Source organism: Xenopus laevis, chromosome 5S (genome assembly GCF_017654675.1).
Source record: "Xenopus laevis strain J_2021 chromosome 5S, Xenopus_laevis_v10.1, whole genome shotgun sequence".
Lineage (NCBI taxonomy): Eukaryota > Metazoa > Chordata > Amphibia > Anura > Pipidae > Xenopus > Xenopus laevis.
In genome coordinates this window covers 122,331,290-122,356,914 of record NC_054380.1, presented here as the reverse complement: position 1 = coordinate 122,356,914, position 25,625 = coordinate 122,331,290, and the positions used below count along the sequence as shown (strand labels likewise).

Sequence of the window (25,625 nt, the reverse complement as noted above, 5' to 3'; positions counted from 1 at the left end):
ACCCCCATGATCTCTAATGGCAATTCTGCTAGAATTAATTTGATTTATGGGATAATAAAGGGGAGATTAGATAGAATTGTGATGGGTTGTGCTCAAACATTCCAACCAACAGGCTCTATAATCGATGACCATGGGGGGCGATTTATGTCCAGCAGGAATTTCTTTCTCATTCACCTTTTTACTTTTACAAATACATTCAATGAATTCTAATTGCAATGATAATACCACATTGTAATGATCAAAACTGTGAGTGCAGTAATTGTACTGAACTAAAACTGACGTAAGTTGTAAAGAAGACTCATTACTGAGATAGTCTGAGATATTATAAGCTGTACCAACACTGAAAGATAGAAGACGTTGTGACCTTCACCTTGTCCACAATATCTACTCCCCAGCACTAATTATCCCCTGTTAGTCTGCTTGCATCAAATAGCAGTCAGCACAGAAGGTTTACACTGGATCATCTGTCCATTCATGGTAATGAACAGCACTTATGGGATTTCAAGTAAAACCACCTTTATTATGGCTTAGGGCATAGATCATGGATCACAAAGCAATATTTAAGGCCTTAGCCCTTTATCAAATATCTGTGTATGGATGATGCACAGGTCAATGGCCAAGGGTGCAAGAGTTCTGAAGAAAGCCAATGAGAAGGTTACTGGTTTAACATGATGTATGTACAGTATTTGAGGCATGAACCAACTGATCACATTTCCCCCCCATTAAATTATACAAACAATCTAACTCTTATAGTAATGGTAATGGTTACAAAACCTCGCTAAGGCCTCATCAGCAATTCATCTCCAAGTGTATCCCCACAGGAGCCTAAACAGATCAATAAGTACTTCTGACGGATCAGTGCTACTGATTGCTAGTGATTGATCCATTTTATCTCTTGTATAGATGTCTTGAAAACATGCACTGCGGAGGGATACGACACCGAGACAATACAAAGAAATATATCACAAGCATGATTTTTTTAACTCAATAGCAAAAGATGTGGCCCTAACGAGTGTATTTCCATATAAGGGGCACAATATCCAATTGTATTGCTGCTTCTTTATGGCAAGGGTAGAATATACTGTATTGCCCCTGTATAAAGGAAACTGACTGCAAAGAAATCGGCATCAGTAAGAGCTGTTCATGCTTAAACTAACCCTAAATCAAATATGGCTAAAACTGTTACATACTAAACTTACTGCACCAGCCTATAGATTTAGCATTCCTATAATAGTGAGGATGCAGTTATTCATAGCAGCTCCGCATCATGGATCTTGTTAGGAGTGTCAGTGACACTGCACATGCTCAGTGTGCTCTGGGCAGTTGTTTAGTGGTAGTCACAAATCATCAAATCAGAAAATGAGATGTGTCTATCATAGAAGCTGATGCCACATGGATGAATATTACATTGCAATGTGAATTACACTGGTTTCTGATATGCCATGTTATGTGAATCTGATTTCATTGTCAACCTTGCATAAAGACATTTTTATTCTTTATATATCTTCAGAAGCACACATCCTCACTGCTAAAGGACTGATGATGTACAACGTTTCTACCCCGTTTCTTAGTTAAGCTTTAGTTCTACTTTCTGGAACATGAATAACTATTTTAGGTTAACATCTGTCAGTCTTAAAGTGGCAGTAGCCAATATGTCTCTTATCTGCATTCTGCTGCTACAGATACTTTTTTAGGCCTGATTTGGAACTTAAAGGGTACTGACTGCTTGAATTTGTAAATTATCCCATACCTGGTATCCTTTTTACTTTTGTCCACATCATTATATTTTCAGAGCTATAGCTGCACAAATACAGGTCCACCTGGCTACAAAGCACTTTAGGCAGTGGGATTTCAGCGGACTCCTGTAGAGAATGAGAAGCTCAAACTTTTTGAGCCTTATGAGCAGTCAGGTGTATATTATCAAGCTGCTCTAGCTCTGAGAATACAGCGATAAAATGATGTACCATCCCCAGGTTATAGGTTCCTTGGTATGGCCAGGCCCGGATTTGTGGAAAGGCCACCTAGGCCCGGGCCTAGGGCGGTAGGATTTTAGGGGGGCGGCATGCTGCCCAATCACACCCACTTTGGTTCAAAAACACTAGGGAAGGGGTTGAAGATACAATCATTTCTTAAATTTCCCATGCACCAATCCCCATTGCTCCAGTCCAGATGATGAAAATTTGCATGAATAAAGGGGAGGGGACAGGGGCGATGAACGGCAGTGGGCCTAGGGGCGCCTAATATGTAAATCCGGCCCTGGGCCTGAATTATTACTCTATACACTTCTAGAGCTCAAAATTGAGTATCACAAGTTTTATAGGGTTATGTAATAAAAGGCACCAAGTTTACCCAGGGGCAGTTACCCATAGCAACCAATCAGCATGTAGACTTTACTAGTCAATACACCTCCAATGTAGCGTGCACATTCACAGACCAGAAATCAGCGGTGGTTAAAAAGTAGCTTTAGTACCCCAACACTCCTCCTGACGCATTTTCGTGTGGTCAGGCCTATGACTACGTGTGACACCACACAAAACGCATCAGGAGGAGTGTTGGGGGAATAAAGCTACTTTTTATCCACCGCTGATTTCTGGTCTGTGAATGTGGACGCTACATTGTCTGTCGGGTCTCCCTGGGCTGCGAGTCCGGGGCGTTGCACCCGGGCCGGGGACTTTGAGCGGTGAGTAACCTGAAATGAATGCCTGTGAAAGCAATTGTGTAAACTAATGGTCCGGGGCATTTGCACCTGGACCCACCCAGTAACAGGTTGAGCGATTGTATGAAAAAGTGGATTTATGTTGCTTCACATTTGAAATAGAGGATAGAGAGTTTGAGCACATCCAATTTTCTTTTCTAAATATTTAGACTTTACTAGTCACCTGATTAAATGTAAGCATCTTATTAGTTGCCATGGGCTACTGTTCATGGGCAAACTTAGTGCCTTATATTACATATGGGGGTTAATGAGAGAGAGAAAGAGAGAGGTAGAGAGAGAGAGAGAGAGAGAGAGAGAAGAGAGAGAAAGAGAGAGAGAGAGAGAGAGAGAGAGAGAGAGAGAGAGAGAGAGAGAGAGAGAGAGAGAGAGAGAGAGAGAGAGAGAAATTGTGTTGCATGTAAATCAATCAATAATAGTGTCCACAAAATGGTGCCTGTCTGCTTGCTGTGATTGGGAATTATAAGACTAAATAAAAAACTAGATGTACATTATTTTTATAGTGTAAGCAATATTTATTTTGCTTGACTAAAATCATCAAATAGGATCTGGAATTATTTCGTAGGGTGACAAGTCCCCTTTAATATTTACAAGTCATGGATTGGCCAAAAAATATACAGGAGTTTATTCAAGGTTTACATTATTGTTTAGTGAACTTAAAGTACAGAGATCCAAATAATCCCGTATTTGAAAAACCCCATATTATTAATTAATTTATTTTTATTAAGTAAATAAAATGAACTTCAAACACTATGAAGTAATATATTTTGTAAAAAAAAAAATTGACCATTTTTATGTCAGAAATGAATGTGACTGCATTGTAAATATAAGCTCGGACTGGCTCTCTTCCAGACTGAGCAACATTTTTGCGACTCAGAAACTGAGCACAGTGTAGCTAATGGCTGCTTCTGCCAAGACTGAGCAAGAGCGAGTGCCAGTACTGACAGCTGCAGGGGTCACTTTCTGACACACGCACACCCTCCAACAAGGTTGCTGTTTCAATGCCAGATTTTGCATTTGCCATGTCTCGGAGTTGTGTCTTAACATTTCAGATTTAAGTGTGAAAGATAAGGGAAAAAAAGGTCAATAACCCAGGCTCAATTAACCACATTATTCTGGGAGCAGTCATTATTCTAATGTTCTTCCGATATAAAATGCCCGTAGCATTCCATCAGCCATTACAATCAGTGATTCCAAATCATTTTGGATAATTGTAATTAAAAGGGAAAAAAAAAACTTAAAATTTAATTTAGGACAAGCATAAATATGTGTAAAACAAATGACAAATTCAGTTTCTGCATTCCAGGTTCATAAATAACCATCAGCATGGCCGATTCTTCACAGCTATTTTGATTCTAAATTTATAGGAAGGAGGGAATTTCTTTGCAGAGTAAGTTGTCAAGGCAATTTTTCCCGAGTTTGCTCTGAGAGTCAGTTGTGGTTTCTGAATTACGATATTAATATCATGGTTTATGTAACATTTACATGATTCACATACGGATCTATCATGGGAACGGATACTGAGAACTGCTTGAATTCAAATAAAAAATGGCTGGGGTTAAATGAGCAGACTTCCAGCTTTTAAAGGAACAGTTCAGTGTAAACATTAAAACTGGGTAAATAGTAATGTTATCTATAAATGTAATGTATAATTGCTGGAGTGACAGGATGTCTAACATAACAGAACACTACTTCCTGTTTTTCAGCTCTCTAACTTAGTCAGTGACTTGAAGGGGGGCCACGTGGGACATAACTATTCAGTGAGTTTGCAATTGATCCTCAGCATTCAGCTGAGATTCAAAAACAAACCATTATGACCCATGTGCCCCCCTCAAGTCACTGATTGGTTACTGCCTGGTTACCAGTGGAAACCAATAAAGCTGCAAAACAGGAAATAGTGTTCTGGATATTATTTTAGACATACGTACAGCCTTTATAATTTATGGATTACATTTTTGGCTAACTATATTGAAAATGTTGAAAACAGCCTATTTACTTTTTAAATTTTTTTTATTTTACTCTAAACAATTCCTTTAAAGGGATCCTGTCATCGTGGGAAAACATGTTTTTTTCAAAACTCATCAGTTAATAGTGCTACTCCAGCAGAATTCTGCACTGAAATCCATTTCTCAAAAGAGCAAACAGATTTTTTTATATTCAATTTTGAAATCTGACATGGGGCTAGACAGTTTGTCAATTTCCCGGCTGCCCCTGGTCATGTGACTTGTGCCTGCACTTTAGGAGAGAAATGCTTTCTGGCAGGCTGCTGTTTTTCCTTTTCTATGTAACTGAATGTGTCTCAGTGAGACATGGGTTTTTACTATTGAGTGCTGTTCTTAGATCTACCAGGCAGCTGTTATCTTGTGTTAGGGAGCTGTTATCTGGTTAACTTCCCATTGTTCTTTTGTTTGGCTGCTGGGGGGGAAAAGGGAGGGGGTGATATCACTCCAACTTGCAGTATAGCAGTAAAGAGTGATTGAAGTTTATCAGAGCACAAGTCACATGACTTGGGGCAGCTGGGAAATTGACAATATGTCTAGCCCCATGTCAGATTTCAAAACTGAATATAAAAAAATCTGTTTGCTCTTTTGAGAAATGGATTTCAGTGCAGAATTCTGCTGGAGCAGCACTATTAATTGATTCATATTGAAAAAAAAAATCAATAGCTTTTAGGTGTATATAACATCAGAATACTGTATATTTCAACTGTGTTTCTCTGAAAAACATAAACTATGCTAATGAAGTGAGACTATAAATTCTCTCACTTTCTAGTCACCATCTAATGTAATTCTATTCTGTGGAGCTTTCATTTGTGCTCCTCCCCGAATGTTACATGCATATTAATGCAACAGACATAAAGAGTTTGATAAATATGCATTGCTCACTCCTAAATCCCTAGGGGTAATGTTTTAAGGGAACACAGGGTAGAAAGCAACTGCACTGCTGTCTTCTATGTCTCCTGCATGCTAGCTAACAAACCCGTGACTGGCATTGTGCTAGATGCTTTAATTCCCCTTGAATCAATGGTCATTTTCAATAAACAAGTATTCAATGATGTCTGCTTTGTGTAAGCTTTCTGAATTGTTGATTTTATCTTGTGTATATTTGGTCATAACATAAGATATGCAGCCTTTGGACTTGAGTGGCCCAAACACTGGTAGATCCACCATAGAATCTGCCCTAAAGGCAATGCTGGGTCAGGCTGGCCGAGTACCCTAGGCAGATACACCAGCAACCATTAAGGAGACATGGACCTGAAGTAGGGGTAGGCGACAGAAGAGGTATGTGCCTGGCACCCCCACATAAAAACCAACATCTCTTGTTCCATTTGTTTGGACCAACTACACAAACAGTTGTAACAGAAGAAACAATGTTAAATGCAGAAATTGAAGAAGACCTGTGGCTCCTTTATTCTTCCTCATCTGGTGGATCTATGCACCAATATGGTACAACTAGGGGCACATTTACTAAGGGTCGAATATCGAGGGTTAATAAACCCTCGAATTCGACCCTCGAAGTAAAGTCCTTCAAATTCGAATATCGAATTCGAAGGATTTACCGCAAATACTATGATCGATCGATCGAAGGATTTTTCTTCGATCAAAAACCTAGAAAACTGATGGGGAAGGTCCCCATAGGCTAACATTGTACCTCGGTAGGTTTAAACTGCCGAAGTATGTAGTCGAAGTTTTTTTTAAAGAGACAGTACTTCGACTATCGAATGGTTGAATAGTCGAACGATTTTTAGTTCGAATCGTTCGAATCGAAGTTGAAGTCGAAGTCGTAGTCGAAGGTCGTAGTAGCCTATTCGATGGTCGAAGTACCCAAAAAAGCCTTCAAAATTCGAAGTTTTTTTACTTCGAATCCTTCACTCGAGCTTAGTAAATGTGCCCCCTAATGTTTGAAAATGTTATTTGCTGATCTGAGGACCTGGCATACATGCCCAGATGGTTGTGCAGTTTGATTAAAATAAGCCATGCTGCTTGGCCCAGTATGGGCATGTATTGCCTGGTTTTGACCCATTTGTTGCAACAGTTGACATTAATTCAACTTTCAGACTTATTCTGCTCACACCCAATTCATTGTCATGATCACTAATCAATCATTTGGAAAGTGTGATTTATTGACGTATCTAAATGTCTTTAGAGCCAGACAAGTCATGAATGAAAAAGTTAAATAAAAGTGGACCCAATATGGAGCCCTGAGGGACCCCACTAAAAACCTTATTCCAAGTACAGAATATACCATTAACCTGATCCTGTAGCCACATGCAAACAATTTCATATAAGCCCAACAGACCTTAGTTTAGAAAGCAGTTGTTTGTGTGGCACTGTATCAAACGCTTTGGCAAAATCCAATTAGATAATGTCTGCTTCTCCCTTGCTGTTCAGCATGTTACTTAACTCAACATAAAATCCTTCATAAAGCCATGCTGATTGCTGCTCACAATGAGATTCACTAGGACAAAATTTTAATTGTGATCCCTTAACAAGCCTTCAAGTAATTTGCCCACCACACATGTCAAATTTACAGGCCCACAATTTCCGGGCTGAGATTGTAATCCCTTTTTAAATATTGCTATGACATCATCTTTTCGCCAATCCATGGGTACCATACCAGATGAAAGCAAATCTGAGAAAATCAAAAACAGAGGCCAGACCAAACTGAACTAAGCTCTCTTAGAAACCAGGGGTGTATGCCATCCAACAGTGAAGCTATGAGGTTAGTCTGGGAACTCTGACACCTCTATTGTATACACTGAAGAAAAGAACTAATTTAGTCTTTTATGTATCTGTTTCAACCATACTGGTACCATTATTTAAGGAAGCAACATTCTGAACCCGCATCTTTTTACTATTGATATACTTAAAGAACTTTTTGGGGTTAGTCAGCCTCTGCTGCAATGCGCTCCTCATTTCTTATCTTTGCCTTCTGGATTGCATTTTTTACAACATTTATTAAAGTGTTTATATTCATTAAAGGGATACTGTCATGGGAAAACATGTTTTTTTCAAAACGCATCAGTTAATAGTGCTACTCCAGCAGACTTCTGCACTGAAATCCAATTCTCATTAGAGCAAACAGTTTTTTTTTATATTCAATTTTGAAATCTGACATGGGGCTGGACATATTATCAGTTTCCCAGCTGCCCCCAGGCATGTGACTTGTGCCTGCCCTTTAGGATGGAACTACTTTCTGGCAGACTGTTATCTCTCCTACTTAGGGGCAGATTTATAAAAGGTCAAAGTGAATTTTCGAAGTAAAAAACTTTGAATTTCGAGCTATTTTTTGTGTACTAGGGAATAGTCCAACTTCGAAAAAAACTTCAAAATTCGAATATCGAATTTATCATGTACTGTCTCTTTAAAACTTCGACCATTCGCCACCTAAAAGCTGCCGAAGTGCTGTTTTAGCCTATGGGGACCACCTAGAACCTATATGGAGGCAATTGGTGGAGTTTGAGAGATCAAAGTTTTTCGGGGGAAAAACTTTGAATCGAAGTAGATTGAAGGCACTTTTCCTTCAATCGTATGATTCGAGTACGGACCACTTTGACCTCCAAAAACCTTCAACCTCTATTTGGTTGGTCTTTTTGGATTCAAAGTTTTTTTAACTTCGAACTTCGTCCCTTGATAAATATGCCCCAAAATGTAACTGAATCAATCTCAGTGGGACTTGGCTTTTACTATTGAGTGCTATTCTTAGATCTACCAGGCAGCTGTTATCTTGTCAGGCAGCTGCTATCTGATTACCTTCCCATTACCTTCCCCAAAGAGAGAGGGGGAAAATTACTCCAACTTGCAGTACAGCAGTAAAGAGTGACTCAAGTTTATCAGAGCACAAGTCACATGACTAGGGGAAGCTGGGAAACTGAAAATATGTCTAGCCCCATGTCAAATTCAAAATTGAATATAAAAAAATCTGTTTACTCTTTTGAAAAATGGATTTCAGTGCAGAATTCTGCTGGAGCAGCACTATTAACTGGTGTGTTTTGAAAAAAATGACAGTATCCCTTTAAATGCAACTTCTGTCCCCAAAGACATGTCGTTTTTAAATGTCTTTCTCTTCTGTCCTATTAACGTCTTTACTTCTATATTAAGCCACATAGGGTGGTTCTCAGTGCTTCTACATTTTCTTTTTAAGGAGATAAATTGAGAACAGTAACAATTTAATATAGTTTCTGTTTCTGTGTTTTTAGCAGAAGACATGATGCCCCAATCAGTGCTCTGTATTGCAGCCCTTAAGGCACTAAAATTAGCTTTTCAGACATTAAATTATATAACATTATGGTCACTATTACCCAGGGTTTCAATGACTTGCACATTTGCTATGTGTTCTGGGTCATTAGAGATCACTAGATGCCGAATAACATTTTTTTCTAGTAGGCTCCTCAACAACTTGTGCCATAAAATTGTCATGCAACAAGTTTATACGCTTGTTCCCATTAACTATCCTGGCAGTACTGTTGCTCCAGACAATATCTCAGTAATTAAAATCCCCCATTATCATTACTTTCCCCAACTAGCAGCTTTTTCTATTTGCATCAGGATTTTAGCCTCCTTCTCTCCACTTACATTAGGGTATAGCATACTCCTACAATTAATTTGCTGGTCTCTTTACAATCCATGAAAAGTTTCAACCAAAAGATTTTAGCTCCCTCATTTTCTAACATCCCCTCCTTTCTCCTTTTTAGAAATGGATTTCAGTGCAAAATTCTGCTGGAGCAGCGCTATTAACTGATGTGTTTTGAAAAAAAATTTTTTCCCATGACAGTATCCATTTCACAGTACCCCAACCAAATTTCCTCCCTCAATTTCCCTTCCTTTGCCCACTATCTCATCTAGTCTGTCTTCAACATAATCCTCCCCCCACACCTAGTTTAAAATTCCCTCCAACCCTCTAGTCATCTGCAGCTGCACCATCATCATTGAGGTGCCTTCATCCTTGGCAAAGAGCCTGTAGCCGACTCAGAAATCAGCTCAGTTCTCCTCCCTGCACCAATCTATCAGCCATGCATTAATCTACCATACACCTAGTTTTTAAAAATTGTTCTGGAGGACTTTACCACCTCCTCTAACTTTGTCATTGGTACCTATGTGTACCAAGACCACCAGGTCTTTCCCAGCCCCTCCAAATAACCTGTCCACATTCTGAACCCTAGCACCAGGCAAGCAGCAGACTGATCGGCATTAGGGGTCCTTACGACAGATTACTCTATCCACCTTTCTAATAGCCGAATCCTCTATAACTAAAACCTTTGCTTCCTCGCAGCACTCCCTACACTGCCCATATTAGAAACACTGCCTCCCATGATGCTCTGAGAGTTAGCCTGCTCCATACATGCCAGTTCAGAGCTGTCCTGCCCAGCATCTTCTGTCAAAATGGCAAATCTCTTGCTTTGGATGACCTGTGGACTAGCCCCCTACTCTCTAGTCCCCTGCTTCCCCTCTTGACCATCACAAATCTAAAACAAACAAAAATCTTAATTTTATTTTTTCTGTGATTTGAGAAATTCAAGGCTAAAAATTGTGAAGAGGAGGACAAGGTGCTCCAGAATTAGTTAGAAAGTAACTCACCAAACAGTGAAGGTGGTCCAGGTGCACCAGCCCCAGACCCCCAGCTTCAGGGAGCGGTACAGCAGAAGATAAAGAAGCAGGGAACCCATGACTAAGCACCCTGAGGGGTGTGAAACGCGTAGGGTGGATGGAGATGGAGCTATAATTTTAACTTTTCTAGCAATACATGTATTTTATAACTGAATATCTCTGGTCTTGTGGATCCGTATGAGTGCCGGTCAGCCCTGCTTCTTTATCTTCTAAAAATTGTGAAGGTCAAATGTTTTTTAATTATTTTCTTAAACAAGTTTTTTCCACAAACAAAATATATGATAGTGATAAATTTGCCTGCTTCTTGGTACCATTCACATAAAAACCATAAACGGTTTAGTATAATCTGTTGATTGAACAGGTAATTGGCATTTGATATTCTCCACAGAAAATATTAATGTTAAAAAGGACATACAGAAATGCTAAAACTTAAAAAGTTAAGTTCTAACAGGAATAGCTAGGCCACACCAGTGCATTTTTAATTACTCAACACTTAGGGGCAGATTCACTAACTTCGAGTGAAGGATTCGAATGAAAAAGATTTGAATTTCGAAGTATTTTTAACTTCGAAATTCGACCCTTAGTGAATCTGCCCCTTAATGCAGTTCCTTTTTAGTATAATTTAGCTGAGCATTAGCCAATGTTGCATGACCGGCTCTAGGTGACCTGTCACTTTTTTTTATTAGCTGAGTTTTTGTTGTACACTGTCTTAAGTTAAACTTGTGTCACTCAAACCAACACAAAATGTGCTTGTTCTCTTACCTTCTGTAAAGGGCACTGTTCTTTATGTAATGCATTTTTATGTGGCTGCTGACTTCAGTAGTTTAGGGCACAAATGTCTTGGGATCTGTCTGATTGACTTATTTGTGATTGACCTTTCTTTCGGTGTCACTTTCAGCCATCAAGCGGAGTGCATATGGAAGGCTTGCAATTGTTATGTGTAGCTTGACATTCTCTTGGGATTTTTGATTTCTCTTTTGCACATTCTTGTGCTCTTGCAGACTGACTGATTTGAAAATAATGCGTTGTTGACAACGTATGGATTAAATATTGAATGGGTTTGCTGTAGCCATGTTCCCTCTTGTTATGGAATGACAAAATAATCACTAGAGGAAATACTGCATGTAGTGAAACATATTTTATTTGCCCAACATATGGCGATCAATCAAAATCTACTTTGATCAGAAACTCAGCTTCAAGTAGATATTTTTTATTGAAGTATTGTTTGTTTTGGACTTGGTATATATATATATATATATATATATATATATATATATATACACATACATACATACACACATACACACACACACACACACACACACACACACACACACACACACACACACACACACACACACACACACACACACACACACACACACACACACACACACACACACACACACACACACACACACACACACACACACACACACACACACACACACACACATATATTCAATGACTTCATTGACATTCGATGCCTTTGGACCTTTATTTGTCTAAGGGGGTTATTTATCAAGGTCCGAATTTATCGGAGTATTTATAACTTTGAAATCCGAGCAACTCCAAATTGACCTTATTTATGAAGAAAAAACCCCGAAAAAATAGGGTCAGGCAACCTTCGGAGCTTTCCCCAAAAACTGGGCAAAAGACTCTACGAAAAAATTTAAATTTTTGGAGTTTTTTGCAGAAACCACAAACTCATAGGATATCGGTGTGGACATCAGCGCAGACACTGGGACCTGCCCCATTGACTTATACAGGACCTCGAGAACTTTTAGATGCCGGGTTTTCTGATTCTGAGTTTTTAGAACATCGGACTTTAATAAATCTCGAAAAATTCATCGTCCCCTCCGGAAACCACAAATTATTCAGTTCGGATATTCGGACCTTGATAAATAACCCCCTAAGTCTGCTGGAGGTTTGTTGAACAGATCCTAGTTAAAAAAGCTCTAACACCACCAGGTTGAATGGGTTGTGGTCTGCAAATAGGGTTGTTGGTAAAATAGCAGTCATTACCAGAGCCAGAATTACAAATTTACTGGCCCTAATGCTGCTATAATCTTAGTTTCCGAACCCTCTGAATCTGTCCTGCAGGCCACCCACAGATGTCATAGCTTCATCCAAAAATGTCATTAAGACAGAGGATGTTAAAGGGAAACTATATCCCTGGGTAGTGATGGGCAAATAAATTAGAAATTCAGGAAAATTTAGACGTGCGGCGGAAAAGTTGATTGCGTCAAAACCGTCACACGTCAACACTATTAGGATGCCCATTTACTTTAACGCAGGCGGCAAAATTTATGAGAATTGACGCAAGCGTCAAAATTGACACGGGCATGAAAATTCGAGTTTTGCTAATTTTTTGTGAGAAATTCGCCCATCACTATCCCTGAGCATTGCATGAGCTACAGTGTTCACACACAAAATGAAGGCATGAATATATAGTAAGTTACATCAGCCTATGAATTGACAGAGATGTGCCCTTTACTCTCTTATTCTTGTTACAGCTAGAACTTGCTCATTGTTATCAGGTAGTCAAGGAGTGAACACAGATGATTACACAGTGATGGCTCAAGGTTGTAAAAGAGTGTGCTTTACTGATATGTATATATCATTAACGGGTCAATTACCTGTGTTTCAATATGAAATTGTTTAATGGCAGGCACATAGTATTAGAAATCCTTACTTTTCATGAACAGGCTTTATTTATATGAAAAAGTGTTGGATATATGAGCTTTTAAATGTTGTATTTTTATAGAGACCTGCTCTGGTCAGGGGAATGAATTGTGTTGTAGGGACCCAAAAGTGTAATCTTCCTTATGGCTTCATTCCCTTCCAGTGCCTCCTTTCCCTGTTGCTGGGACACACCCATGTAACATATTACATCTTATTTGAATACAACCTTTATTGGTTCTAGGTAGTGACACCTTCCTGCCGTGTTGTAACAAAAGGCTCTGCAGGGAGGGGCACTTCCTCTTTGGCCTGCAGCAGTTGTCCTGAGCAGTCGTTCCACTGAGCCTGGAGTCAACAAGGCCCCAGAAGTGTTAGGCCCTAAAGGGAAATCCCCTTTAGCAAAGTCAGGGTACAGGGACCCCGTAAACAAGGTGAAGCCAGTGTATAGGATATCTCTTTTCATAGCACTTCTTCCATTGTCTTATATGCAACCTTAACAAGTCTGAGATGCCGGATTTTCAGATTAGGACTTTACCATCCTCGGGGTTTAATAAATTCAGAAAAAATTGTGATTTTTTAAAAGTCTGATTGTATAAAAAAAATCTAAAATTTTTCGTGATTTTTGCATTCGGAGTTAAATAAATAACCCCTTAATATCAACAAAGATCACCCCTTTTTATCCAGTCTCTGACCATGTCCAGAACATACTGAGCAGTGTGAGTGTGAGTCCCAGGACCAGAAAATTTGGGCTAATAAAGGTGGAGGCTGATCTGTAAAAATGTATTATTGCAGTTTTGCCAACTTCGATATTCGAAGTCGAAGGATTTACATTCGGCAGTCGAATATCGAGGGTTAATTAACCCTCGATATTCGACCCTATGTAAATGTGCCCCTATGTGTTATAGGTGAACTGACATGTCATGGATTATTTTGTAATATTTCACTTTAAACAGAGACACAACACAATTATTACATCATGATAACAACAGAGATATCAGCATTCTTTAAAAGAGCATACTGTATACCATTCTCTTCGAAATAACAATCATTACTATTATTTGATAGGACTATGACGCGAAATTCGCGACAATATATAAATGGAAATGACTGGCCTGCTAAGAAATACCCAGGATTAAAATGTGGTTACCACTTTTATTAGTCAGTAAAGCAACCCCCATCCCTGGATAAGTCATTCAGTTCTGATTAATTGCACACTGAAAGTCTTATGAGTCACATAATAAAGCATTATGTAACCATTTCAGTTTATTATAGGATTTACCCTGCAGAGCGAAGAATAAACATCCTTTTGTTCTGAACCATAACCTGAGTCAGCCACTGACTAGTTTGAGCTGTTTGAGCTATGAGGTGGGTCTTTGAACTATGACTCCCCTATTGTATACACTGAAGACCATAACTGATTTTGCACATTTGCCTTTTCAGTATCTGTTGCAATCATACCGGTACCATTATTTAAAGGAGCCATACCCTTTTCTCAACCCTTTTCTTTTTACTATTAATATACTTAAAAAACTTGTTTGGGTTCGTCTTAGCCTTTACTGCAATGTGTTCCTCATTTTTATCTTTGGCTTCTGGCTTGCTTTTACAACATGTATTATAGTGTTTATATTCATTAAATGCAGTTTCTGTACCCACAGACTTGTAGTTTTCAAATGATTTTCTCTTCATTCCTATTAACTTCTTTATTTCTGTATTAAGCCACATAGGGTGGTTTACTTCATAAGGGAATAAATTGAGAATAGTAACAATTTAATATCATTTTAAATGACAACCATTGGTGTTCTGAGTTTTTAGCAGAAAACACAATGCTCCAATCTATGCTCTGAGGGTGTTCAAGAAAAAACTAAAATTAGCTTTTTTGAAATTTAGGGTTTTTGTTGCCCTAGGGTATAATTGTTTATTTTTTTGCACCAGATATTAAATGAGATCACATTATGGTCACTATTACCCAATGGTTCAATTACTTGCACATTTGCACATTTCTTGTTGGCTCCTCAATAGTGATGGGCTAATTTATTCGCCAGGTGCGAATTCCCCCTATTCGCCGCTGGTGAATGGATTCGGGAAACCTCCGTGAAAATTTGCCAAAAAATGGATGCCGGCATCAAAAACTGACGCCAGCATCAAAAACGAGACACTGGCGCCGTTGAGTGAGTTTTTCAACGTTTTACGAATTTTGCAGAAAATACGCTAATTTTTTAGCAAAAGCACCCCAAATTCGCCCATCACTACTCCTCAACAACCTGTGACATAAAATTGTCATGCAACAAGTACAGTATATAAACTTGTTCCCATTATATGTCCTGGCAGTACGGTTGCTTCAGTTAATATCTGGGTAATTAAAATTCCCCCATTGTCATTAATTTCCTCGAACTAGCAGAATTTTCTATTTGCATCAGGACGTTAGCCTCTTTCTCTTCAATTTCATTAGGGGGTCTATAGCATGCATCTACAATTTATTTGTTGGACTCTTTACAATCTGTGAAGATCTCCACCCATTAGGCTTTAGCTCCCTCATTTTCTAACATCACCTCCTTCTTTATACTAGCTTTTAAATCCTGCCTAACAAACAGTCACAGTTGTCCTCTCCTTTCACCTACCCCAAAATGTAATACTTTGTTCAATATCCCTTTAAGTAATTTGCTATGGACATGCTCATCTATCATACCTAAAGACATTTCATCTCATCCTGCAATATCGGCCACACTCTCACTTTGGTATAAACATAGGAAAGATTACAATCTGATTTCCAATGCTACAACCTCTCTTGAAGAATCCGGACTTCCCCCCAAGTCTAGAACCTAAAGCCTTTGCAAGATGGGGGCAGCTCAAGGGCAGAGAGACAAGAATGGTAGATTTCTTAGAGAATGGCAGAATGGTTAAATTAAGGGATATCCAAGAAATCTGGGGCCCCCACCCGAGAGATATGTGGTGCTACTACTATAATTTTCTTAATGCACAGAATATAAAGCAGGATGAGATTGAAATGTCGGTATGGGAAAAAAATATTGGATTCAAATAAATCACAGAACAGATCTTTATTTCTAACATATAAGCTTTTACTATCAAATAAAAATGTGTCCTATACAAAGTATTTTGATGCATGGGAAAAGGAATTGGAGACAGAGCTGTCTTCGATGATTAGGAGGAAAATAATGATAAATACACACAAGACTTCCAGGGCTTCACGAGTCAGAGAAATGTTGTATAAAGTGACCACTAGGTGGTATTATACCCCTGAAAAGCTTCACAGGATATTTCCAGCCTCTTCAGGGAAATGCTGGAGATGCAAATCGGAAGTAGGAACTTACAAACATATTTGGTTTACATGTCCGGAAATCATTCCATATTGGATAAATGTGGTAGATAGGATAAATAAAATAACAGGAACAGAGATACATCATTCAAATATAATTTTATTACTGTTCCATTTAGACAGCAGAGAGAACAAAATGATAATAGATAGACTAACATTACATCTTTTGCATGCAGCAATTGCTATGATACCAAAAAAAAAAGCTACAGACACCACCTATAGAAATTGAATGGAGGAACCGAGTGGAAGAAACTAGAAAACTAGAGGGGATTACGAGTTTACTGCATAATAATACATTACATTATTTCCAGACATGGAGACCATGGTTAGAAAGTGGGAACTGGTTGAAAAAACTGGATAAGGCAGTATGGGCTAGCTCAAAATTGGTCTGCCAATCAATATATTGGATAAAGGTGACAGCAGTGGCGGAACTACCGGGGGAGCAGGGGGTGCGAGTGGGCCAGGGCCCGCACCCCCTCAGGGCCCCCCCGGTAGCCCGCGCGCCACTAAAATGCAGTCCAAAAATTGCATACGGTTACTGGGTGACAGGATGTGAATTATTGTTACTCAATAAGTAAATACTTTGTTTTTGATGTACTGGATGTGAATTTTCTTATTTATTCCCCTTCCTCTTTTTCCCTTTTGTACCCACCCTGCTTTTTTTTTTAAAAAATCTAATACTTTCCAATAACAGTACCTGCACTAAATTTCAGGTAGGAGGACAAGGTGCTGGGAGTTATCAATAACCTCTAACTTTATCTTTTTCGAAACCAAAGTTACGCACTCACATCATCTATTCATTCTTTACAATAACACGTTTTTATAGTCAGGCATTCACAGAACAGTAATTCTTAGTTACACAGCTTTGGCTTATTACTCTTACAACACTATAAAGTGTTCTCTTTCCCATCATTGCCACCAGCCTCCAGTGTCATTGCAGGGAGCCAACTCAATTCCCTATACATGTCCATGATACCAGCTTTTCCAGGCATTCTTAATGGCTCCCAACACTTTCTTGGTTTCTGCCATTGCAATCTCCAGAACCGACCACTAACTTGGTCCTGTTCACTTCAGCCCTAACTGGAGTATTACCTGCTGGTAAACTACTCCCAATCTCTCCTTGGTGGGGCTCTTAGCTACCCATGCAGGCTGGCTGAGCTATACTATACTGTCTCCTTTGTCACTTACATATTGGGTGTATTTCTCTTTTTATGTGCTTCTCGGGAAGATATTCCTCCCATGAGGCACACTCTGCCTTTTTTCCTGAGTCTTTTTATACCCTCTAGCCACACCTTTGTATAACTGTTTGGGAATTTCCACTTTCTCTATAGCTCCCTCTAATGGTTGAACACTGTAATTATAGTTGACATCTCTCTAAAATAACTCCATCTGGTACCTAGACATAATTATCACAAAATAACTTTTTATCCCTTTTATCCCTTTTATTATAGACCAATAGCAGTGCACATTTGCTCATACAGAAAAGAAAAAATATATGAAAGTTAACTTTCATTTAAAACAGCGTAGATGGTTGATGGTTCTTCATGGTGAAAGCAGTGAGGTTGTGGAATGCCCTGTGGGTGATGTTGCGATGGCAGATTCTGATGCCGTTAATTGGGGCTTTGATAATATCTTAGGCAACACTCATCTCAAGATCTATCATTCTTTAGAAATAGGTACAGTATGTGTGTGTGTTTGTGTGTGTTAAAGGGTCTACTCATGTATGTAACTAATCATTTGGAGGGTTTTGCAATGTCCATTTTTCCACCCAAATTGGATAGTTTGGCTCTCAAGCATCAACACAGACTGTTAGGAAAGTATCATATCAACTTGCCAATGTGGTCCTAGTCCCAAAGAAACTTTTAAACCTGCTCAATGAATATCTGGGCACTTTTTGGCCAAATATCTGTTGGAGGGAAAGTCAATGACTGCCCATTGGCAGGGGGGATTAGCTACCAACTTTGTCTGAAGGGGCTAAATTCAAATCTGTCTATATATTGCCAGTTTTTTGCAGGTGCAATAGACAACAGTAAGCTAAGATAATTCACAGTTGTTTTTCATTTTTTTAATTGTGAATTGTGAAAATTTAATGTTTTTCTCTACAGTTCAGCAACCACAGCAACCAGAAAGCAGTCAAAATGACTGAAATTCTTCAGCACAGATCACTAAAAGACGGCTCTATATAATCTATAACGGGATTTCATGCCAATGCATTTTAGTTTTAACATGATTTTGATAATACTGTAGCTGTTACTTATCTGAGCACTGCACAGAAACCAGATCGCTTTTCTAATTTTGGGGTAAGTAGCAAAATAGAAAAAAAACAATATCGTTCCAGACTGCCTTACAGTACAGATATTTACAACATATCAAAAGTTAACATGAAGGTCAACACCCCCTCTAAAATGCCCACCATATTTTTAAGAGAGAAGTCTTTTATTCCCAATATATTGCAGATATACATTTCAACCCATCTTTTTCTGGTGTCCTGTGCTATATTCAAGAAAAAGAATAATGTTCATCCATTTTTCTTGAATGCACACTATACTGAAAATATGAAATAGCACAGAGCATTGTCTGGCTTATATTGGATCGAAAATATATGCCGTGACATCCTTTCCGAGAAATGACTAAAGCAGCATCTTGCATGTGACAGTTTCAAACATTGCCCTCATATAACCTTGGGTTTTTTTTTTATAGTCTGCACTCACAGGAAATCTTTTGTGTGCCATTAGCCATCTTCAGGTCTACAGTAAAACTCCTTTGCGCCATAATGGATCCTTTGTGAATAACAAAAAGTAGGTTGAACATCTGGTATGTAGTAGCTTGTATGTGCATTTGTTTCCGGTGTGACAGTTTGAGCCGTTTGGTTCTAGGCTTAACATTTTAAATACCTACTTTTATGCAAGGCACAATTTCTCTATTTTAAAATGACTGCTCATTGTGACGGTTTTGGTTACCGACATCCCACATAGAAGCCAGGTTGTCAAGATAAGATCCAGTAAATGTATAACAGGGGTCATTTATATATAGGGTTCATTTATGCTATGCAAAGCACTAGTGGGACGTGAAACTGAATGTACATTGACACAAAAGGTACTTGAGGACTGAAATGTACTTGGCAATATGTAACTACCATCGGTGACCAGCAACATGCTTGTCCAGCATGCTTTAATGTGGGAGTCCCCAACTTTACCCATGAGCCACATTCAAATGTAAAAAGAGTCGGGGGAGCAACCCAATCAAAATAGTTCCAGGGGGGTGCCAAATAATGGCTGTGGTTGGCTGTTTTTTATGCAACCAAACTTTTTCTCCAAGCCAAGAATTCAAAAATAAGCAACTGCTTTGAGGCCACTGGGAGCAACATCCAATGTGGTTGTCAGCAACATGTTACTCAAAAAACGCTGATTAGGAACTAGGGGGGCTTGCAACTGCCACCCAAAGGTAAGTCCAGGATTCCCTGGAGTTGTATCAAGAGCAACAATTGATGTGTAGCAAGTAAATCACACAAATACAAGTGAAATAGTTAGTTCAAGTCTTGGAAGTTGCAACTCCCATTACTTAGTGGGTACCAGCGTAGACGCTGTAGTTCTAGGAAAAACTGCTACATTGCAGGTTAAAATCTTGGTGATTTTCCATCAAAATTGCATCTTGCATCCCTTTGCGAATGAAGTTCTACATGTCACTTTTTCATATTTCAATAGACTCTATTGGTTGAGAAAAAACTTGTGTGTCAAAAAAAATGTTGTTGCCCAAAGACTTCAATGCATTTCAGTGAATTGTTGCTGTTTCGTAAATTCCTGGTGACGTGAAACAGGTCAAATTCGGCCATCACTAGTAAAACACGTTTCCCCTTCCATTTGGAGTGGATGTCATCCCCATATTTTATTGTCTCATTGTAATTTTCTAATTGAAATATAAAGAATATACACAGTAATTTAGCTTCCTTTGAATGTTGAGAATTTGGTAAGGCTACTTTCTTTTTTGGCTGCCATGCTAGAACTTCCATTATTAACTCCCATATCCCTCCTCTGGCAACATATGACTACATCACCTCCAATCTAAACCATTATATATTAAGTGACTTTTATTTTTATATGCCAAGTGCTTAACTCTTATAGGTGACACAGTAAGATTCAAAATATGAATCAGATTCTAATTTGGGTTCAACTTAGTCTTTCTATGCATTCCCATTCATAATCACTAAGAAGAATTTTACAGTACAATATGACCAATTGCATTAAGAAGTATTTAAAATGAGGACAGGGTGTCATGTCAGACAAACCCAAAACCTAGGGGAATATCTGGATTCCTGTCTAGGTGTCCTTTTCTGACTATAACAGTCACATTTGGATTTGGCCCTGGCAGTCAGCTACTCAGGTGCCGTCGGGTCTTAAAAAATCCAGAGACTCCCACAGGGGCAAGCAAAGGAGCCAACATCAACTTTAACTAAACCAGAAAATCAACACCAGGAAAAGGACCGAGGGAATAGCAGCAGGATTTAGAGCATCTAGGAACAAGAAAAGTTGACCTTCAAAAACAGGCAGTGTGTGAAATTCAGAGCTGGAAATGTTATAGGCAGGCTGATGGTTACACTGAGCTTCTGTGGTCAGAGTAATAACAGCTGAAACAATCCATGCCTATCTGAAAACTCAAGGATACCAAAGCATTGAACCAGGGTCTCACTATCCAGTATTTTAGAGCAATGGTATAAGGGCTGCATAAAAACCTGCAGGCCACTGTTTCAAATTCTGTAAAATTCTGTAAAATTGGGAAAGTTAAAACATGCCATACATTGTATAAGAACTGCGGCAACAATCCTTTATGTTTGATAAAGGTGCAAAGTTAAATTGTGTTATGCTTGCGGAAGGGTCTATACTAGAAAGGCCTACTTACTGTATAGACCAGCAATACAATTTTGTTAGCCATGAAAGATTGTTCATGTTATACTTTTGCTATTTGAATTATTATTTCTATTTACCGACACTCTATGGAATTGTGTTGGAACACATTAGCTTATTTGGAGCAGGAGAAGAAAGGTGTTTCTGTTAGTGAGTCTTATAGTCTCTAACACAACAGTCATAGCTACAGTTACCAGTCGAGGCTCAGATGTGATTGGTGCTCAGTATTCCAAACATAAATGTATTTCTTCTACCACTTTCCCATTCCATAAGATCAAAAACTTGATTATTTCCCTTGTGCCAGCCTTCATTATTAATATGGCTTCTAAGGGTTTTCACCAGAGGGTCTAATGCTTGCCTTTTATCTTGATCCTTCAAGTTGCCTTGCAACATGATATTTAGCTCCCACTGCTGCCATGTGTTCTCTGTGGGAGTTCATGCACCTAAGTTTGTACCAGATGCTTAAACTATGCATGTGTGCTCCGTGGCAGTAGGCACTAGAAGTTGCAATATACAAAATACTGAACCTTTGATTATAAGAAATGCATTAAATAATGGAAAAATCCATCATGTTGTCTTTTCATAAATGTCCAACAAATATATTACCCTAGATCCTAGGTTATTAAAGGGATACTGTCATCGTAAAACATGTTTTTTTTTTCAAAACACATCAGTTAATAGTGCAGCTCCAGCAGAATTTTGCACTGAAATCCATTTCTCAAAAGAGCAAACAGATTTTTTTTTATTCAATTTTGAAATCTGACATGGGGCTAGACATTTCGTCAATTTCCCAGCTGCCCCTGGTCATGTGACTTGTGCCTGCACTTTAGGAGAGAAATGCTTTCTGGCAGGCTGCTGTTTTTCCTTCTCAATGTAACTGAATGTGTCTCAGTGAGACATGGGTGTTTACTATTGAGTGTTGTTCTTAGATTTACCAGGGAGCTGTTATCTTGTGTTAGGGAGCTGCTATCTGGTTACCTTCCCATTGTTCTTTTGTTTGGCTGCTGGGGGGGGGTGAAGGGAGTGGGTGATATCACTCCAACTTGCAGTACAGCAGTAAAGAGTGATTGAAGTTTATCAGAGCACATGACTGGGGGCAGCTGGGAAATTGACAAAATACCATCACTAAGTTCTGTATATCTGCGTATTTCTGTTTGTTCATACGAATGAAAGCAAGCTGGAGGTACGGCTCTGAACTCATGGCTGGGACATACAGTATAGATTATATTCATAATGCCTTAGAAAATAGAATTTGAATGCAATTTTGTTGCCTTATTACGCATGATTGTACACGGCGTACCAGGACATTATTTATAAATCTGTGTAATGCTTTGAAGAGAATGCAAAGCTGACTTTTAAATTCTGGCTTGAAAAAAACACTATAAACACAGGCACAGTGTGCTGCCACTAATAACACTCTATCTGACATAACTTTTCATGCCAGAAGTCCTTTGAAACTTAAAATTGGCCCATTAACTTCAGTGGGTTATGCCAGGTCTATAGCAATATAAAAATCTGCCATATAAAAGAAACATGCATGTTTACTACTTGCAACCACTCACACTTTATGGCTCATTCGTCTTTCTATTTTAGATAGTAAGCTCTTGGGCAGTGACGTACTGTACCTAGAAGTTACTGGATCTCACAGAAAAATATTATATGGGTCTGTCTATTCTTTGGGAATAAGACGTCAGATAAACACAGAGTGGATTTAATCAGTCTGTGACTCCCTATGCTGCATTAGCTGCAGGGATTATTTTCTCTATAGTTACACCTCTGCTCTTGTGAGCAGACCCTCTTTACTTATTTCTTCAGGATTTCTAAAAATGGCAATTCCACAATGGAAATTAGATTGCGAGCTCCACTTACACAGGAATTGATAAAGCTGGCCGTACACCGGTTGATATAAATTGCAAATTGAATCCACAAATACAGGGAAAATCCACTTATATTACTGGGGTAAACTCAACAAATCATATGAGGAGAACAAGTGCACATGCCCCCGGACTTCAGCTTTTGGGCAATTATAGAAATGTATTTAGTAGTAAACATTGTTTATTCAAAGAAAATAAATTGGAAAGCATTATGTGGTTCAGATAGTCCAGTTTCTGCCAGCCTGCTAACTACTAAATAAATTCCTCCATCCTCCAGACAGAATCAACCATTGGGTTACTCTGTATTAGTACCACACATGTGTATCCAAATCAGTGAAGATTATCATAACCTCAGATAGGAACATTGATGTGGTCCTTGTCCAATGTCGCCCTACAGGCCCAGATCATCATGTGATTATTGGCCCTCAGATCAGCTTGAATTGACGCAGCACAAGGGGGCTCAATCTAGCAAAGATCAGCTCCTTTAGTGACATTGCTAAATGAGTGGGTCTTAACAGGTATGACTAGGAAAAGATGACAGCACACCATAAATAAAGGATAATAATAATGTAATTCTAACATTTACTGTGTGCACAAAGCAGAACACTTACCATATTGATAAGGAAAACTATAGATTAAATTAGAGAATGAATGGCTGTATCACTCTGGAGAGACTTTTTTTCTCATTAGTGGATATTTCCTTTCCTTCTGCTTCAATATTTTCCTTAAATATTGTATAATCATTTGGCTGGCTCTTTGCAACTATGTTTTACCTAAATATCCTACAAACATTAAACCCAGCATGGTTGAAGTACTAATGATTTCTTTCATATCATCTCTCGTTGCCTGTTTTTTGTATTTTGTTAGATTAAAGGACTACATTTTTTAAAATTAACTAAGCTTAACATATGCTTTTCCTTTGAGTGTATATTTGCAGAATGCCTTCAAGTTATGTAGCAGTTGTATTAAATTTATTGCTTTTTTACAATAAATTATACATTCTTGGGCTGCAGATGAGTTGTGGGTTGATGTGACATGAAGTCAAGTTAATTAAATGACATTAGGGGCAGATTTATCAAGTGCCTGCTCATTTTTGCAGATTTATCAAGGGCCGAAGTGAAAATTCGAATTCAAATGTTCACGTTTTTTATGGCCAAAACTGTGAAATTCGACTAGGGAATTGTTAAAATTTGATTAGAGTTTTTTTAAAAAAATTAGAATTCGATTTTCAAAATTTATCATACACTGGCCCTTTAAGAATTCAAATTCAACTATTCACCACCTTAAACCTGACGAATTGCTGTTTTTGCCTATGGAGGAGGTATTGGGATCAATTTGGAGTTGTTTGCAGCCTTCCTGACATTCAAATTCAACTCAAATTCAATTTGAATACTAGTCAAGTTTGCGGGTCAATCCTATTCACCCAAGTTCAAAAAATTAGATTTTTTAAATAAATTGCAGTTGGTCGAATTTTGAGTTCATGGGAGTTTTAAATAACTCATATGAGCTTGAAATTCACCCTTGAGAAATCTGCCCCTAGGTCACCAAAAATGGCCAAGGAATTTCGCAATTGATAAGGGCATTCTGTAGACTTGACTTGACTGTAGACTTGAATGAAGATGGCAGAGGCAACCCAAAAGGGCAGTTGGCTGTGTGGAGTGTTACTAATCTAAGCAGGATCCAATGGGAACCATAAGTCAATGTTGGCTTTCAGCATATTAAATAACTAAATATGTATGTATGTGTCTAAAAGAATATATATACTGTACCAGCCAAGATGTCCAACAAGCATACAACTGTCACAATGTATGCCTTCAAAGTTGGCCACAATAGCTCTTATCTTATAAGGCCATTTGTTGATTGTCTTTTGAGTGTTGGTGACACTGCACATGCTCAGTGTATCCTGGACTACTGTTGAAAAGCTAAGTTTCGGTAAATGGAAATTGTCAAAAAGCATTAAATGAAGTTATATTTCTCATTACTAGTTTCTGGTGCAGAGTCCCTTGGTTTCCACATAACCATGTATACAAAATATTGTGAGTTTCCATATAAAAAGTTCAGCTTGACCCAAGCACTCTGGAGGTGTAGCAAGTAGTAAAAATGTTATGCCATTTTTAATAATTGTGAATAATTTGACTCTAATATAGAAAATGCTAAAACATTTTTTGCCCAGAGAACTGTCAAGGTCTTGTGTCAAAAAATGTAATTGTATGTAAGGTCCGTGTGAGCATTTTGCTGTACAAGTGAATGCAAATAAACATTTTAGGGGCCATTCGTTCATCCAGCAGGAGGTCATCTGCTACTTTTTGTGTAAAAATCATAGAATGACCCTACATATCAAGTGCCCCCTCCTGCGGGGGAATTTCAGGAATTGTCTTCTCATTTAGGAGAACCAAATGCAACAGAACATATAACTAGGCGTTTTCAAAGGTGTTAGCTTCAATGCGCCATCTGTTTCCCTCAAAAACACTGGCCTGCCCATTTTACTAACGAGACAGCCATTCCATAGTATAG

The 25,625-nt window shown here is 38.5% G+C and overlaps 1 protein-coding gene across 16 annotated transcripts in view; it reads left to right on the top strand.

Annotated features, from left to right (window-relative positions):
* LOC108718228 (myelin transcription factor 1-like protein) overlaps positions 1-25,625 on the top strand; it is a 311,370-nt gene that overhangs the window by 44,379 nt on the left and 241,366 nt on the right. Inside the window, exon 1 of one of the 16 annotated variants that reach the window (XM_041565031.1) lies at positions 19,050-19,134. The exons of the other annotated variants lie outside the window; for them this stretch is intronic. The gene's annotated coding sequence lies outside the window, so the exon portion shown is untranslated. Of the gene's footprint in view, positions 1-19,049; positions 19,135-25,625 lie in introns of those variants that run through there. 16 annotated transcript variants of the gene reach the window in all.